This window comes from Mesocricetus auratus, unplaced genomic scaffold (genome assembly GCF_017639785.1).
Source record: "Mesocricetus auratus isolate SY011 unplaced genomic scaffold, BCM_Maur_2.0 Super-Scaffold_100013, whole genome shotgun sequence".
NCBI lineage: Eukaryota > Metazoa > Chordata > Mammalia > Rodentia > Cricetidae > Mesocricetus > Mesocricetus auratus.
The window spans coordinates 679,456-696,389 of record NW_024429196.1 but is presented as its reverse complement, the minus strand read 5'-3'; the positions used below and the strand labels follow the sequence as shown (position 1 = coordinate 696,389).

The 16,934-nt window shown below is 41.7% G+C and overlaps 1 protein-coding gene across 3 annotated transcripts in view; it reads left to right on the top strand.

The window, feature by feature from the left end:
• The window catches only part of Odad2 (outer dynein arm docking complex subunit 2), a 147,300-nt gene that overhangs the window by 121,395 nt on the left and 8,971 nt on the right, over nt 1–16,934 (top strand). Inside the window, exon 21 of one of the 3 annotated variants that reach the window (XR_005880642.1) lies at nt 13,382–13,483. The exons of the other annotated variants lie outside the window; for them this stretch is intronic. The gene's annotated coding sequence lies outside the window, so the exon portion shown is untranslated. The remainder of the gene's footprint in view (nt 1–13,381; nt 13,484–16,934) is intronic. 3 annotated transcript variants of the gene reach the window in all.

The window sequence follows — 16,934 nt, the reverse complement described above, 5'->3', positions numbered from 1 at the left end:
GTTAAAATTCTTGGAGATTGCCTTCCCTACCCAGGCCTCTTGTATCATCATGGGTAGGGTATTTGGCATCCTGGTGCCTCCTCAAGCCTGTAGAAATAGCTTCACATACCCAAGCTCCCGTATCCTGACTTTTACATTCCAGGTTCACTGTATATAGGACCCATTCCTCCAGTGGAGCTGATCTTATTTTAAATGGCCAAATTACCTACCTGCATTGTGGATTTGCATTCTCATATGCCAAAGATTCTATAAGGAGTCACCTAGATTCTGGATTTGCGACCTGTACTTCTATTGCTCTGGATAATCTCTAAAAATTCAGTGAACCTTTCCCTTGGACCCTGTACCTCCTTGGTATAGGGTAGCATTATCTCTCCTGTTTCACAAACCTTATCCAAAGCATTCAAAGCAGCTGTATGGCATAAAGACAACATGTGCTCGTCATATGCAGACTGAACCTGTGTGTCAGCATAAGCACCCTCCCCAAGAATCTTGTCTTGGGGTACTTCATGACCATTCTTTAATTCCTGAATCTCTAAGGCTTTTGCCTCTTGCCTCCATAAAGCTCTCCATTGAATTTGACAAGAATTTTCGAGCACTGCCGAGGCTAATTGGGCCCAGTCTTTTGGGGTTACTCTATTTGCAGTGGCCCATGAGGTTAGGAGCCCTCTGACAAAGGGAGAATGAAGACCATATGAAACAATGGCCTCCTTGATTCCCTTTAGGTCCTTCATCTGTATAGGTTCTCATTGATAAGCAATGGGACCATTTGAGTGCTTTTTCGTTGCTGGTTCTTCTGTTACAGATGCTGGGAAAACCATAGGTGAACGCATAGCAACCTTAGGGAGATCTTTCCAGCATTTGAGAGGTGTTGGGAAACCCCTGTCCTGACATGTTGCCTGTATGTCTGATTCTGAAGTATCAGATTGGACGTCTTCTAAAACCTGCAGTACATTCATCATTGTTTCTCTGATCTGTTGAAGTTCTTGAGACAAGTAATTTTCTAAGGACGTCATGGAATCTTTCATTTTTTTGCATTCATCATTTACACATGATTCCAAATATTTAATATTCTCATCCTTCGAAAGTATCTTAATGGCATGTAAACTGCCTTCCAGAAATGACGTTCTATCAGCTACTTTGTCATTGCTCTCAGACATGGAACAAATCTTTTCTGTTAGCATTTTAATCTTATGTCCTAGTCTTTGTAGTTTGCTAGTGAAATCATCAAACATGGAACAATTTTGTTGGTTATATGTTTCAACATTATGTTCCACTTTTCCATTCTGTCTGTTGAACACGTTTTTCCTGAAAGTAATTCAATTTTGTGTTCTGTCTCTTTAAACCTGTTTGTCAGAATTACACTATCATTTTTAGTATCCTGAATGTTTTCTACCAAACCTTCCTTACTATCCTGCAAGGAATTTTCCATTTCCTGAATCTTTGTACTAAGATTTCATAACCATCCTGTGATGACTGTAAAACCTGTATAAGTTTCGTCCTATTTTTGAACAATTTCTTTAGCAAAATTTTATTGATTATGAATCTAATAATCACCATCATGGGTAGGAAGCACCTTTCAGATAGGTCCCCAACCCTTTCTAAAAATCCCATCCATACAAAAAACAAGAAAATTCTTAACATCCTGCATCATAATGTTAGTTGACAGAGTATAAAGCAGTTTAAGGTTGTTACCAGGGGAGTTTTATTCAGGCCAAAATCATCAGGCTGCCAGTGAAAGAGCACATGGCCGAAGTCAGCGGCCGCCAGTAAAGAGCACGTAGCTGGGAGAGAAATCTCGAAATACCACCTAACCTTGCCAGCAGGTAGAAGGTGTTGGTTCCTGGTGGCAGGAATCATGCCTTGCTGAGTGAAGTGGTTGGGAACTTAGTGAAAGGAGAGTCCACGTGTGCCTGGTGGGGCCGAGGAGCAGCTGCTTTTCTGGGCACCTGGATCTGGGTTCTGAAACTTCTGACACCAAAATGATGCTGCAACGATAACTACTTTTTACTGAAAGTAAAAATAAGTATTGTAGAAATTACTCACAAGAGACCAAACAAGTAACCCAGATGAGCCCAGTAGTTTTCTACCCCCAAACTGGAAGACGAAAGCTGGAAAAAGAGACCGAGACTTCTGTTGTTCAGTCTTTTATACCTTCCCCTGTAATGCCCCTAGCCATGCCCAAAAATGGGCCTAGCTAGTGACTTAGTTCACCGCCTATGTCTGTATATGTCTTTAGTCATGCCTAAGGTGGGTGTGGTTAGCGGTATGGTAAACGGCTCTTTTATTACCTCATCTGTATGCGCCTCTAGTAAGTCACATGGTTAATGGTGGCATTGTTTTACTCCTACAGCCTCCCATCTGAAAAAGTCAAAACCAAACAAAAACAGAAATGTCACATGACCCATGTATGCAATAATAATTTTTCTAAGTCACAGTTTAAAAAAGCTAAAGTAGGTAAAGTTGGTTTTAACAATGGATTTTAGTTAGTCTACTCAAAATAGTGTTAAATGTATAATCATTATAGCATATTACATTACTTATTTTTGAACCAATTTTTCAGGATTTCACATGTGCCTTGCCATACCTCTCAGTGCAGACTGGCCACATGTGCTGTGCTCACTGTGTGACTGAGTGGCAGTGTCTTTACTGGATGGTGTAAGTTAGAGACCAGGGGAATGTGATGCTTCAGGGAGGCACAGGGTCATGAATAAGGATAGGCTCGACATTTTTACCACACAGTTTAAAGATGCATGGGGAATGTTCTCATATTTTTAACCTTGGGGAAGCGTAAACTAAGAAGAGTTGTCAAAGAAAACTTGAAAACTTAACTGGTTACCTGGGAGTTCTAGGACCAAAGGAAGAATGGGCTTCAGATGGTTTTAGGTTTAAAATAAACTAAAAAGGTCAACAAAGAGTTCCTAATTCAGTTATGCTGAAAAATAATTCTGTGTCTGAGTCTTCCACGGTTAGGACCTCTTTTTAAACCCCTGCCCTAAATATAATGGGATGGGAGTCACTCAGCCAGACCCTCTGTGATGCCTGGGCTTGTATCATGGCAAAGCCTTTTGACTGCAGATGCAGTTCATTTGTTTATAGATGAAGTCTCTATGTAGACCAGGCTGACCTCAAACAGGAAATGTATCCTGCTTCTGTCTTGGGATATCCAGCTTTAATCTATACTGCTCAGCTAGGATACAGGTTGTTATTACATTTTTCTTGGATCTGTTGAGACTTACTTTGTATATGAATATTTGATCAGTTTTGGAGAAAGTTCTAGGAGGTGCAGAAAAGTGTTTTTACTGTTTTAATTTTTACAAACACCTCTCACCAAGGGCCTATACCATCCACTACCACAAATACATGAATTATATATTACAAAAAAGAAAATTCTTAATCAAATCAAAGAAATACAATTGAAAATCTAACTTCAAACTATAAAATCTGCTATTAAAACCACCTTTGGTGTCTCATAGCATATCAAAAGTAACACCATCCATTTTTAAAGCCATATAACTTGTTAGGATTGAGAAAACACATAATATACCTATTATAATTGGAACACTGCCCACGATTACATATAAGTTGTGTTCTGTGGCTCAATATGTCAGTGTTTCCCATAGTGTGGTTCACAGCTTTACTTGCCTGGAAGCAATATGGAGCTTGCTAAAAAGTGCATGTAGGTTACTCACTAACACACAGGGATTTCAGTGTCAAGAGAGCTAGTCTAGCATCTCTGTAAGTCATGTCACCATGCTGACCACAGACAAAGAGAAACTGACCTTCAAAAGGAAACAGTTAGGGGGTCCCCAGACAGTTAGAACCTGAGATAGAACAGGAAAAGAATTTGCCACTAAAAAGTAAGGTCTTTCTTAAACAGTTTCCAGTAAACAAAGGGAACTACAGAGCAAACGGTTGCTGGCAAGTCTATACTTTAAGAAAGAACTTGAAAGTCCAAGTGATTAATTAGAAAAACATTAGAACATTAGGCTTAATAATGAGGGAATTTGATGCTTTCCTTTGACCACCAAACACTTAATGGCTGCTATCCATATACTAAAATGTATGTTTCAGAATAATCTATCTTTGGAAGAATGGCGACCAATCAGTCACTGAGGTTTACCATTGGTCTAAGTGCTTCATCCTTGTCTCATTGATCTCCACTAAGCTCACACATGGGCACTGTCTCCATGTTAGAGACTTAGAACTGTAGCTGACCATGGTGATGCATGTCTACAATACCAGCACACAGGATATAGAGCAAGGAGCAGGCTCGAAGCTCAGGGCTAGTGTTGTCTTGGATAAAGATTTCCAAGCCAGTCAAGGCTATTTAGCATGATTCTATCTCAGAAACGAAAATAACAGCCTTGGAGACATGGCTCATCTGGTAAAGACCCTTGCCACCATGCCTAATGACGTGAGTTCAACCCATGGTTGCCACATTCAGACTATGGTATGCATGCACACTCTATAGCCCTCACCCCCCCAAAAAAACTACACAAAATAAAACAAAGTGTAAAAACAGAAACAAACCAAAAAGAAAAAATACATTAGGGGTCCAGTTCAAAGTCCCATTTATATAAAGCAAGATCCACACTGTAAGCAATACCAAGAATCCTCGAGGGCCAAGAAGCTACAGAGACATAAGAAGGTGCTAGGACAAGGGACTTTAAAGGTTTCCAGCACCTTTCATACCTGTCCTCCCTCCTCTCCTGTACCTGACCCGTTTTATTATTTCTCTGATGATTGACTTTCTCTCTTAGTCCAGTGCTTCCCCTGAATTTGCACAGTCACCTGAAGTGGCTACACATGTTTCCACTACTAATTCAAAAGTCTCAAAAGAGAGACTCTGATTTGTCCACTCCTTGTCCAATCAGCTGTGGAAGAGAAAAGCAGGATACTTTACAAAACACCATCCCACACTTGACAGTGGAAGTGACACCCAGAGCATCAGAGCATCAAGGTCACTCCCCCTGAGCAGGGACGTGGGACCCATGGGATCTGAATCTTTAGACCAATGGGCAGAGAGACTCTTGGGTCAGCTGGCATTCCCCATCTTCTACCACACACCAGATATAGAAGGGTTTGGAGTTTTTGTGACATGGTCGCACAGACAGTATTTTACCTAATACTTTACTTCCAGATGTTCTACCTTTATGTCAAGATGACAAATTATTGCTGACAGCTTTGGCTAGTTTTACTATTTTTTTATTAAATAGCTCTTTTTTGTGGCAAGGTCCATAAGTTACCTTGTTATAAATTATAAAATATGAAAGGTTAATTGTAATTTGTATTGAGAATACTCCAAGCCTAGATTTTTTGATAATAAAAACTCTCTTCCTTTTCTTCCTCCTTCTTATTCCTTCCTTCTCTCTTTCCCCTTCCTCTTGCTCTTTCTGATTCTGTGAGACATGCTATTTCATTCTCAACCTAAATTGTAAGGAAAGATACCCCTTTACTGCTTTAAATTTATGCACAGACCTCTGGAATACATGTTGGCATGGGGGTTTCAAACCTTACAGGTTAGATGCTCTTTCATATCTGTCACTGTTGGCTACAAACTCGGCTGAAACCTGCAGACTTATCTGGGAACCACACCAAGCTAAAAAACGTTTGTGTCAGCTAGTAGTGATTAAAAGTGCTAAGGACATTAACAGCAGCCAGAACCGGGGGCTGGAGTGGAGCACGGTGGTGGATCACTTGCCCAGCATGGCACTGGGTTCCATTCCCAGCTCTACAACAGTAAATGAATTCACTCCACCAGCTTGCATTAAACACCCCATAGCAGGAATGCTTACCCCTCAGCACTTATTTCCATTCATTTTAGAAGAAACTGATGAAACACAAGCCGCTTCATTTGAGTCGCATAAACCACTTTTCAGGTAGGACTCTCTTTGCTGGGCTCAGTGAAACCAGGGCCTGTTGCTCCCTCTCTATTCCTGAGATTGTACTTTCAGAGGCCATTACTTACACATAATAAGGTTGTTCTGGAATCACTGCCAGCTAAGGAAAAACTTCAGGCCTGAGAATATTGTATTCCATGAAAATATGATTTTAGTGTTGGAGAGCTACTCTCTGTCTTACCATCATCGTGTTACCACACTTAGGAATACTGGGCTGCAGTGGAGTTTTTAATCACAAGTGGAAGAAAATGACAGTGCTGGGAAGCTGATCTCATCTGAACTGCAGTCCATATTGCCTCAAATTTCAGTAGGTCTGGGTATCTGCCTCAGGCTTTTGTAAGATGATGCCGGCATGTGTCAGACAGCATCCTGCTGAGCTACCTTTCCATCAGCACCGGTCAGCGGTGGCTGTGCCCTCATGGACGGATGGATGGTTCATGTTGTTTTAGATTATATATGACCCAACTCAAGTAAATAAAACCTCAACCAACTCTAAAGAAAGCATCAGTTCCCACTTCACAAGTGAGAGACCATTTGTAATGGTCAAAACCTGTGCAGAAGGTGCAGGAAAGTAACCCCCTTCCAAAGACAAGTAGATCCTAGTCCTTTTCATCTCCTGCATTCTTCTTTTTGGCCCTGCAGTAAGAGATTTAATTTTACCACATGCTACATCATTCCTTAAGTCACAGCATCAGGGCCAAGCAACCAAGGACTGTTTCTCTGAAACTATAAGCCAAAATAAACCCTTTCTCCCATGAATATATTGTCTCAGTGATTTGTTTTTGTGAGATGAAGCTGAATAATGCAGTCAGAAAAAAGCACTGGTGACATAGAGGAAAGACTTGGGGCACCCACTCAACTATAGAATATTTTCAAGATTAGGGGCATTGGGATTTTCTTGTGCACTTGTAAGATCTAGTAATGGCTTGTATAAAATTAGAAGGGTTTGACAAGGAAACAATGTAAATGGTATAACTCCATGTTATACACTGTAGATCATTCAATACTTACAAAGTATTCAGATGTCCCTAAATTAGCTCATTCTTCAAATGTGGAAAACTTGTAACCATGAAAGAAAAATCTAATGCATAAAGTCAGCAGGCTGCAGGGAAATGAATGTGTGTTGGATGTCAGGCTGGCTTGAGTTTGAATCTGGGTTGCAGGTGCTGTTGACAAGTTAATGAGAAATGTCCTCCATATGCTTAGCTTATATATTTGAACACTTGGTCACTGGTTGGTGATACTGTTTGGGACAGTCTAGAAGGTACACCTTTGCTGAGAAAGTGTGAAGGCATGGGTGTAAAGGTTTAACTAGACGCAAGATAAATGATAAAGGGTGTTTTATTGGGGAACAACTTACACAGAACAATAAAGAACTGCTACAGCCTGTCTCTGTCCCTCTGAACGGATCCGAGACCCAAGAGAGACCACTCCTCATGCTTTCCTCTTTCTGCCCAAAGGGGTGTGGCCACTATTACAGGTTCACAGGCAAGATGCCCCTGCAGAAGTGTGTCATGGGAGAGGAGCCAGGGAGTCCAGGGAAGCAGCTGTTCCGGTGGCAGCATCAGGTAAACAGGCCAGCTTCTGGGCCTGTGTTCCAGTGCCTGCAGATTGCCTGGGAACTGCACAGAGCTCCCAATCCCGATGGGAGCCAAGCACCCTAGACTCCAGGTCTTCTCTCCCACCAATGAGACCAGGAAACAAGAGGAGCCAGGGAGTCCAGGGAAGCAGCTGTTCTGGTGGCAGCATCAGGTACACAGGCCAGCTTCTGGGCCTGTGCTCCAATGCTTGGGGTTTCCCTGGGAAATGCACAGAGCTTCCAATCCCGGCAGGAGCCAAGCACCCCAGACTCCAGGTCTTCTCTCCCACCAACGAGACTAGGAAACCAGAGGAGCCAGGGAGACTAGGGGAGCAGCTGTTCCAGCCACAGGATCAGGTACAACAGGATCCAGCATAGGGTCCAGGGGACCAGGTGGGAGGCTAAGCACCCCAGGTTCCTGTTCTTCTTCTCCACCCACGGGACCAGAATGAGGACAAGGAATAGAAGAACCACCAGATTATTGCACTTGCTAGCACCCACCAAAAGGAAACTCTGGGACCCAGACCAGTAAGGGGCTCTTTCTGCACCCACTAGAAGAAGAGATGGGAAAGAGACAATACAAAAACACACTCAGCAACAGAAAAACAAATATGACACCACCAGATTCTAGAGACTCCACACCAGCAAGACTCCAACATTCCAATGCGACCGAAGCAGAAGAGAATGACTTAAAAACCATTTTTATGAAAATGATAGAGGCCCTAAAAGAGGAAATAGGAAAATCCCTCAAAGAAATGGATGAAAAACAAACCAAAAAATGCAAGAAATGGAAGAAAAAACAAACCAAAAAATGCAAAAATTGGATGAAAAAACAAACCAAAGAAGGCAGGAAATGGAAGAAGAAACGAAGCAAAAAATGCAAGAAATGGAAGAAAAAAAGGAAAAAATGCAAAAAAGGCAGGAAATGGAAGAAAAAACAAAGCAAAAAATGCAAGAAATGGAAGAAGAAACTAACCAAAAAAGGCAGGAAATGGAAGAAGAAACAAAGCACAAAAATAGACAGGTAGACAAATGGAATCGAATTGAAAACCTGGATATTAACCCACACACGTATGAGCATCTAATCTTTGACAAAGAAGCTAAAAATATACAACGGAATAAAGAAAGCATCTTCAACAAGTGGTGCTGGCATAACTGGATATTGGCATGTAGAAGAATGCAGATGGATCCATGTTTATCGCCATGCACAAAACTTAAGTCCAAATGGATCAAAGACCTAAACATTAATCCAGCCACACTGAACCTCTTAGAAGAGAAAGTAGGTTGTACCCTTGAACGAATTGGTACAGGAGACAGCTTCCTGAACATAACATCAGTAGCACAGACAGTGAGATCAACAATTAACAAATGGGACCTCCTGAAACTGAGAAGCTTCTGTAAGGCAAAGGACACAGTCAGCAAGACAAAAAGGCAGCCCACAGAATGGGAAAAATATTCACTAATCCCACATCTGACAGAGGGTTGATCTCCAAAATTTACAAAGAACTCAAGAAGCAAGTCTCCAAAACATCAAAGGACCCAATTAAAAAGTGGGCTGCAGAACTAAATAGAGAATTTTCAATATAGGAGTCTAAAATGGCTGAGAGACACTTGAGAAAGTGCTCAACATCCTTAGCCATCCGGGAAATGCAAAACAAAACAACTCTGAGATACGTGTAAGAATGGCTAAAATCAAAAACACTGAAGACAATTTTTGCTGGAGAGGATGTGGTGAAAGGGGGACACTCCTCCATTGCTGGTGGGAGTGCCAACTGGTTCAGCCACTTTGGAAATCAGTATGGAGATTCCTCAGAAAAATGGGAATAAACCTACCACAAGACCCAGTACCTCCACTATTAGGCATATATCCAAAAGATGCCCATTCATACAACAAAGATGTCTGTTCCACTATGTTCATAGCAGCTTTATTTGTAATTGACAGAACTTGGAAGCAACCTAGATGTCCCTCAACCGAAGAGTGGATAGAGAGAATGTGGTACATTTACACAATGGAGTACTATTCAGCAGAAAAAAACAATGGAATCCTGAGATTCGCAGGCTAATGGATGACACTAGAAGAAACCATCCTGAGTGAGGTAACCCAGTCACAAAAAGAGAAACATGGCATGTACTCTCTCATATATGGATTTTAGACATAGATCTGGGGAGTGCCAGCCTTCAATCCCATGGCCAGAGAGTCTGGGAAACAGAACCTTCATTCAGTGGCTGATGGAAGCAGAGGCAGACTCCCATGGCTAATCACTGAGATGAACTCAAGAAATCCAGTGACAGAGAGGGAGGACTGATGAGTAAAGCGTCTAAGACTGAGCTGGTTTAACCCCCAGAAATAGCTGACCTGACAAAGGTTACTCTTGAATCCCAGGCATCAGCCTGGGAATCCAGCATGGGACTGATCAAGACCCCCTGAATGTGAGTGTCAGTGAGGAGGCCTAGGTAATCTATTGAGCCTTGGGCAGCAGATCAGTAACCATCCCGAGTATACACATGGACTTTGGACTCCCATCCAACAATGTGAGGTGCACTCTTACCCTGAACTCTTGGGGAAGGGTCTAGGCCCTGGACTATATGAAATGACAGACTATGGACACCCCCATGGAGGGACTCACCCTCCCTGGGGAAAGGAGGGGATAATGGGGAGGGTTGGGGGGAGGGCATGGGAGGAGGGGAGGGAAAGTGAGAGGGATCTTGAACTGACTTGTGAAGCAATCTTGTTTCTTATCTAAATTAAACTGAAAAATAAATTTTAAAAAAGTAGTATAGGAGACCAGGACAAAAAGAAGTGTGGCATGGTATTGCCTTGCCCTATTTCCAATTTGCTCTCTGCTTCTTGATGTGATCTCTCAGCTTCCTGCTCCTGTCGTCATGTCTGCTGCTGATTGTCATGCTTTTCCACCATGAAGAACTAACTATACCTCTGGTACCACATGAGATGCTTTTGATCATGATGCTCTATGATAACAGTGGAAAAGTAACTAATATACCAAGTCTCCCCAGCTTCCCTGGGCTCTGTGTTCTCATCAATTCTGTACAAAGGATAATTTCGTATTCAGAGAGTTACAAGGAGGTGGAACATACATTTCTTGGGGTACAGTTGCTTCTTATACTTAATGTTTGGAGTTAACTTTTGTCAAGTCAAGGCAAGGGATGTGAGTTCAATTTTTAAGTTCCCTTCCTATGTGTAACCTCTTTGGGTTCAAGTGCTAGTGGACAGCAGATACTGCTTCACATTTTCAAGTATTGCCACAATTCACATTGCTGGCATCAATAATCCATATGGAAAGGCCCATGTCCACAGCCAGGTCTGATGCCCTTCCAGGAGCCACTGGTATGACTCTGCCTCACTCCAGAATTATTTTGTCATCTGTCACGTGGCCAATTTGTAAAATCCATGTGGGTGAATCATGAAGGACCCCCAACACCTTTTCGTGGTTGTTTTGTAGGGACCTTGGTGACCATGAGTATCCTTGGAACAAACCCTAGGATTGCTAACAGTGTTGCTGTACAATACAGGGTAATTCAGGTTCCCATCCACAACTATGGGAAGACCTTCCTCTAAAGGTCTAAGTTCTTTGGCCATTTCTTCATAAACCATATAATTCAGAAACATGTCTTCACATATAATTTGAGTAGTTAGTAAATGACATAAATTAATTTTATTGGTTACTTTTCTCATTGTAACAAAATACTTGAGAAGACAACTTAAAGGAGTAAATATTAATTCTAGTTTATGATATCAGAGTGTTCGGTATATGGTGGCTTGGCCCTATGAACTTGGGTAGAACACTGTGACTGTAGGTGTATGTGGGGGAGGATACTGTTTACCTAATGGTGTATAAGAAGGAGAGAGAGGAATATAGGAAAGGAACCCCTGAGGGCTCTCCCTTTATGACCCACTTCTTCAGCTAAGGTTTCCATAGCTTTCCAAAACAGTTCCATAAGCTAGAAGCAAACTAAGCCTGTGGGAAGTACTTCACATCTAAACCATGATTATAATAAAGTCTGAACCCACTGGGAAATGATGGGTGTCTTTCTTGTAAAAACCTTCTCTCTGGGCAGATACTCGGAAGCCTGTCAATCAATCATGAAAATGGGTGCCAACTATATAGCCCATGTAGTTATATAGTTGTGCTCATCATTGGTTAGACTTGTGGTCATCCACCTGCTTCAGCATCCCAAGTACCATGACTATAGGAGGGAGTATCACCGACAGCTTCTGCCAGCATGTGAGGGCAAGTGCTCTCCCTAAGCTGCGGCCACACCCTTTCTCTTTGCTTTGAACATGGTCGTCTGTAATCTGGCCTCTGCTCACCCTTCCATCATCATCCTGCCCTTCTTCTGCATCTTCCATTATGGTACAGACTGCTAGATGGCCACACATACATCCTCTTCTCTACTTTTTTATGGCAGCCATCCCAAGACCATGTCTCTCATCTTCTCTTGAACCTCGATGTGACCATGTGGCTAGATTCTTATGAATAGAAGATGAGAAAGAATAGAAGATGAGTCTGCTACTTGTTTTGACCCATAGATGGAACACGTTGTATTCATGAGCCCACTTCTAGTTATAAATACTGCACAATAACAGTCACTGTAATAGCTTTGAACTCTGAGGTCAACCAAAACATAGACACGCAACGTTGTGAGTCCTGGACCACTTACCCACAGAACGCTGTTCAGCTCAAGTATCCCATCGCTGAAATGCTTGCATCAAAGTGTTTGGGTTTCTTAATATTTTAGAATATTGCCATATACAAATGATATACCCCAGAGGTGAGACCCAAGTCTAAATATGAGAATCACTTGTGATCCATTACACACATAATCTAAAGGTAATTTTCTTTATTACACCTACCATTTCTGGGCTGTCACATAAGGCCCTTGTGACATTTCCCTTCAAAGACATCATGTCAACAATCAAAAAGGTTCATATTTGGGAACAGTTTTAAACATATTGAGGTTACTAACCTGTACAAAAAAATCAAATTTCCAGATTGTTACACTGAAGCATCTTGGGGGGGTCTTTATGTGAAAATACTAATAGTTTATCCTGAACTAAGTTAATACACATGAATTATATCCTAGCAGTCATTTTCTATGTGCTTTTGGGTGGGTGAGATCAAGTACATCCATGATGGGAAATGGAATGGGGTTACATGTTATTCGGAATCTTGGTGGGTGTCTGTGTATTTGTACTTGGTTCTAGTTGCTCTAACAGCCCCCATCTGGGCCTTCCCACTGCTCTTCCTTGAGCTGGAATGTTTTCCTCTTTCCACATCACATGTGATGCCTACAGTGTCCATATTTCACTTCCTGATCTCCACTTGAGGCTCAGTAGTGCATGTGTTTATCCCCTTTCCCTGCCCCTCTGTAGTGTCCTAGGACTTAGCTTCTCTGTTGTAGTGATATCATTGGTAAACTCCATAAACCATGCAACACTGTTAGTCTTATCCTTCCTGGAGTCCCAGGAACCAATTCAACACTTGCCATGAGCAGACTACTGCAAGTATTTGTTGATGGGAGCACTGAATTCTGCCCCATTTGAGTCCCTACCACACATATAATATACTAACATCTAAATACTCTGCAAATGTGAAAACACAATAAATAGTATCTGAAATACAGTAGACATTAACAATAGTTTTCTTCTGTGTAGCCACATAAGCCACAGACTTGAAACTGTTTATTTGAACTTTTCAACAATAGAAGGCGAGGTTGAGTTTTTATAGTGCCCTTTATTCTTAGTTCTATGTTACATGCTTCTGGGGAAGTTAAATTTCTGTCAGTTTATCCTCTGGAAAAGTAAGGTAATAAATACAGCCTATCATTGTGATGTCTGAAGATTGCCAGGTGTTAATGTTTTTAAATTGCTGGTGATTTTTAGGGACACCACAAACTGGCCGCAATGTCATAACCCTCTGGCAATGATAGCTGGCAGCAAGAACCATTCTCCACTTACCAGACTCCTTCTTGACAACAAAAACAGGTGAATTCCATGCACTAGTTGATTCCTCAATATGTCCAGCATCTCCAGCATCTAGCTGCTCCTGAACTAACTTCTCCAAAGCTTCTAACTTCTCAGATGTCATAGACCATTGACCCACCCAGACGGGTTCATCTGTCAGCCATTTTAAGGGTAGAGCTTTTGTTTGCTCTGTATGTTTGGCACTAGTATCCTGCTTCTGTACAGCCTGTACATTTGGCATCTGTTTCCTGTACTGCCTTACTATATTCTTTCTACCACTAAGAGCTTGTCTATAATACCTAGCTGATACAGGAGGAATGTTCATCTGTGTGTTCCATTGCTGGAGTAGATCATGACCTCAGAGGTTTAAAGCAGTATCTGCAACATATGGCTTTAACCTTCCTCTCTGTCCTTCTGGCCCAATAAAGTCAATCCATCTAACGCTCTGTTTAACTTCAGATAGGGTTCCAATCCCTAAGAATTGAACGTTAACCTCTTTTAAAGCCCAATTGGGGGGGCCAGGACTTCTGATTAATTATAGTGATGTCACTTCCTGTGTCTAAAATGCCATTAATCACCATATTTAATTTTACTGGTAAATTGGGTCTATGATATTGTATAGAAGTTTGCCAAAATATGTTTTGTATCTCCTCCTGATAAAATCAATTCATCCTCTGGAGCTAATGTATTATCCAGTGCCGTATTATTTACAATGGGCAGTGGATCCTCTAATTGTCCTGGGAGAGGTTGTCCTCCACTGTCACTGGGAATGACCGGATAATCTTTCTTTCTGGGGGGCTCGCTTGAGCCCCCCGATCCCCGTTTCCTGGGTTTAAAGATCTACCTTGTGTATCTCTTGTGGACCAGCATTTGTCAGTCCAATATCAGCCCTTTCCACACCTCCTGCAGAGACCAGGAGGCTGAGGCCTTCTGTTTGATGTATTCCTGGTAAAAGCATTATTTCGAGGAATGTGTTGTCTACAGTTCCTACTCAGATGTCCTATATTATCACAGTTAATGCATGTAGCATCTTTATGCCTGTTAAAATTCTTGGAGATTGCCTTCCTTCCCCAGGCCTCTATATCATCACAGGTAGGGTATTTGGCATCCTGGTGCCTCCACAAGCCTGTAGATATAGCTTCACCTACCCAAACTCCTGTATCCTGACTTTTACATTCCAGGTTCACTGTATGTAGGACCCATTCCTCAATTGGCGCTGATCTTATTTTTAATGGCCAAATTACCTGCCTGCATTGAGGATTCACGTTCTCATATGCCAAAGATTCTATAAAGAGTCGCCTGGATTCTGGATTCACTACCTGTACTTCTACTGTTCTGGATAATCTCTCTAAAAATTCAGTCAACCTTTCCTTTGGGCCCTGTAATGCCTTGGTATAGGGTTGCATTATCTCTCCTGTTTCACAATCCTTATCCAAGGCATTTAAAGCAGCTGTATGGCATAAAGACAACATGTGCTCGTCATATGCAGATTGAACCTGCGTGTCAGCGTAAGGACCCTCCCCAAGAATCTTGTCTTGGGGTACTTCATGACCATTCTTTAATTCCTGAATCTCTAAGGCTTTTGCCTCTTGCCTCCATAAAGCTCTCCATTGAATTTGACAAGAATTTTCGAACACTGCCGAGGCTAATTGGGCCCAGTCTTTTGGGGTTACTTTATTTATAATGGCCCATGAGGTTAGGAGCTCTCTGACAAAGGGAGAATTAAGACCATACAAAACAATGGCCTCCTTGATTTCCTTTAGATCCTTCATCTGTATAGGTTCCCATTGATATGCAATGGGACCATTTGAGTGCTTTTTCATTGCTGGTTTTTCTGTTACAGATACTGGGAAAACCATAGGTGAATGCATAGCAACCTTAGGGAGATCTTTCCGGCATTTGAGAGGTGTTGGGAAACTCCTGTCCTGACCTGTTGCCTGTATGTCTAATTCTGAAGTATCAGATTGAACATCTTCTAAATCCTGCAGTCTATTCATCATTGTTTCTCTGAGCTCTTGAAGTTCTTGGGACAAATAATTTTCTAAGGATGTCATTGAATCTTTCATTTTTTTACATTCATCATTTACACGTGATTCCAAATATTTAATATTCTCATCCTTAGAAAGTACCTCAATTGCATGTAAACTGCCTTCCTCAAATGATATTCTATCAGTTAGTTTGTCATTGCTCTCAGACATGGAACAATTCCTTTCTGTTAGCATTCAATCTTATGTTCCAGTCTTTGTAGTTTGCTAGTGAAATCATCAAACATGGAACAATTTTGTTGGTTAAATGTTTCAACATTATGTTCCACTTTTTCTATTCTATCTGCTGAACACATTTTTCCTGAAAGTAATTCAATTTTGTGTTTCGTCTCTTTAAACCTGTTTGTCAGACCTACATTATCATTTTTAATATCCTGAATATTTTCTACCAACCCTTTCTTACTATCCTGCAAGGAATTTTGCATTTCCTGAATTCTTTGTATTAGGATTTCAAAACTATCCTGCGATGACCGTATGACCTGTATAAGTTTCGTCCTATTTTTGAGCCATTTCTTTAGCATAATTATATTAATTATGAAACTAATAATCACCATCGTGGGTAAGAAGTACCTTTCAGGTAGGTCCTCAACACTTTCTAAAATCTCATCCATACAAAAAAACAAGAAAATTCTTACCTTCTTGCATCATAATGTTAGCTGACATTGTATAAAGCAGTTAAGTTTGTTACCAGTGGAGTAATTCAGGCTGAAATCAACAGGCTGCCAGCGAAAGATCACGTGCCCAAAGTCAGCAGGCCACCAGTAAAACAGCACGTGGCCGCAAGGGAAATCCCGGAATACCACCTAACCTTACCAGCAGGTAGAAGGCGAAGACGCTGGTTCCTGGCAGCAGGAATCGTGCTTTGCCGAGCGAAATGGTGAGGAACTTAGCGAAAGGAGAGTCCACGTGTGCCTGTTCTGGCCGAGGAGCAGCTGCTTCTCTGAGAGCCTGGATCCGGATTCCAAAACTCCTGACACCAAACTGATGCTGTAACAATAAACGGCACACTTACTGAAAATGAAACTAAGTATTTATTGCAGAAATTACTCACAAGATACCAAGCAAGTAACCCAGATGAGCCCAGTAGTTTTACGCTGCCGGACTGGAAGCCGAAATCTGGGAAAAGAGACCAAGGCTTCCTGTGTGCTGCCTTTTATGCCTTCCCCTGTAATGCCCCCTAGCCATGCCCAAAAGTGGGCCTGGCTAGTGACGTAGTTCACCGCCTACGTACATATACATCTTTACGTCTGTCCGTATACGTCTTTAGTCATGCCTAAAGTGGGTGTGGTTAGCGGTGTGGTAAACCGCTCTTTTATTACCTCATCTGTATGTGCCTCTAGTAAGTCACATGGTTAATGGCGGCATACAGGCTTCCTCCTACAGAAAGCTGCTGTCTATATGTTGTCTCTATGAAGCTAGAACAAGTT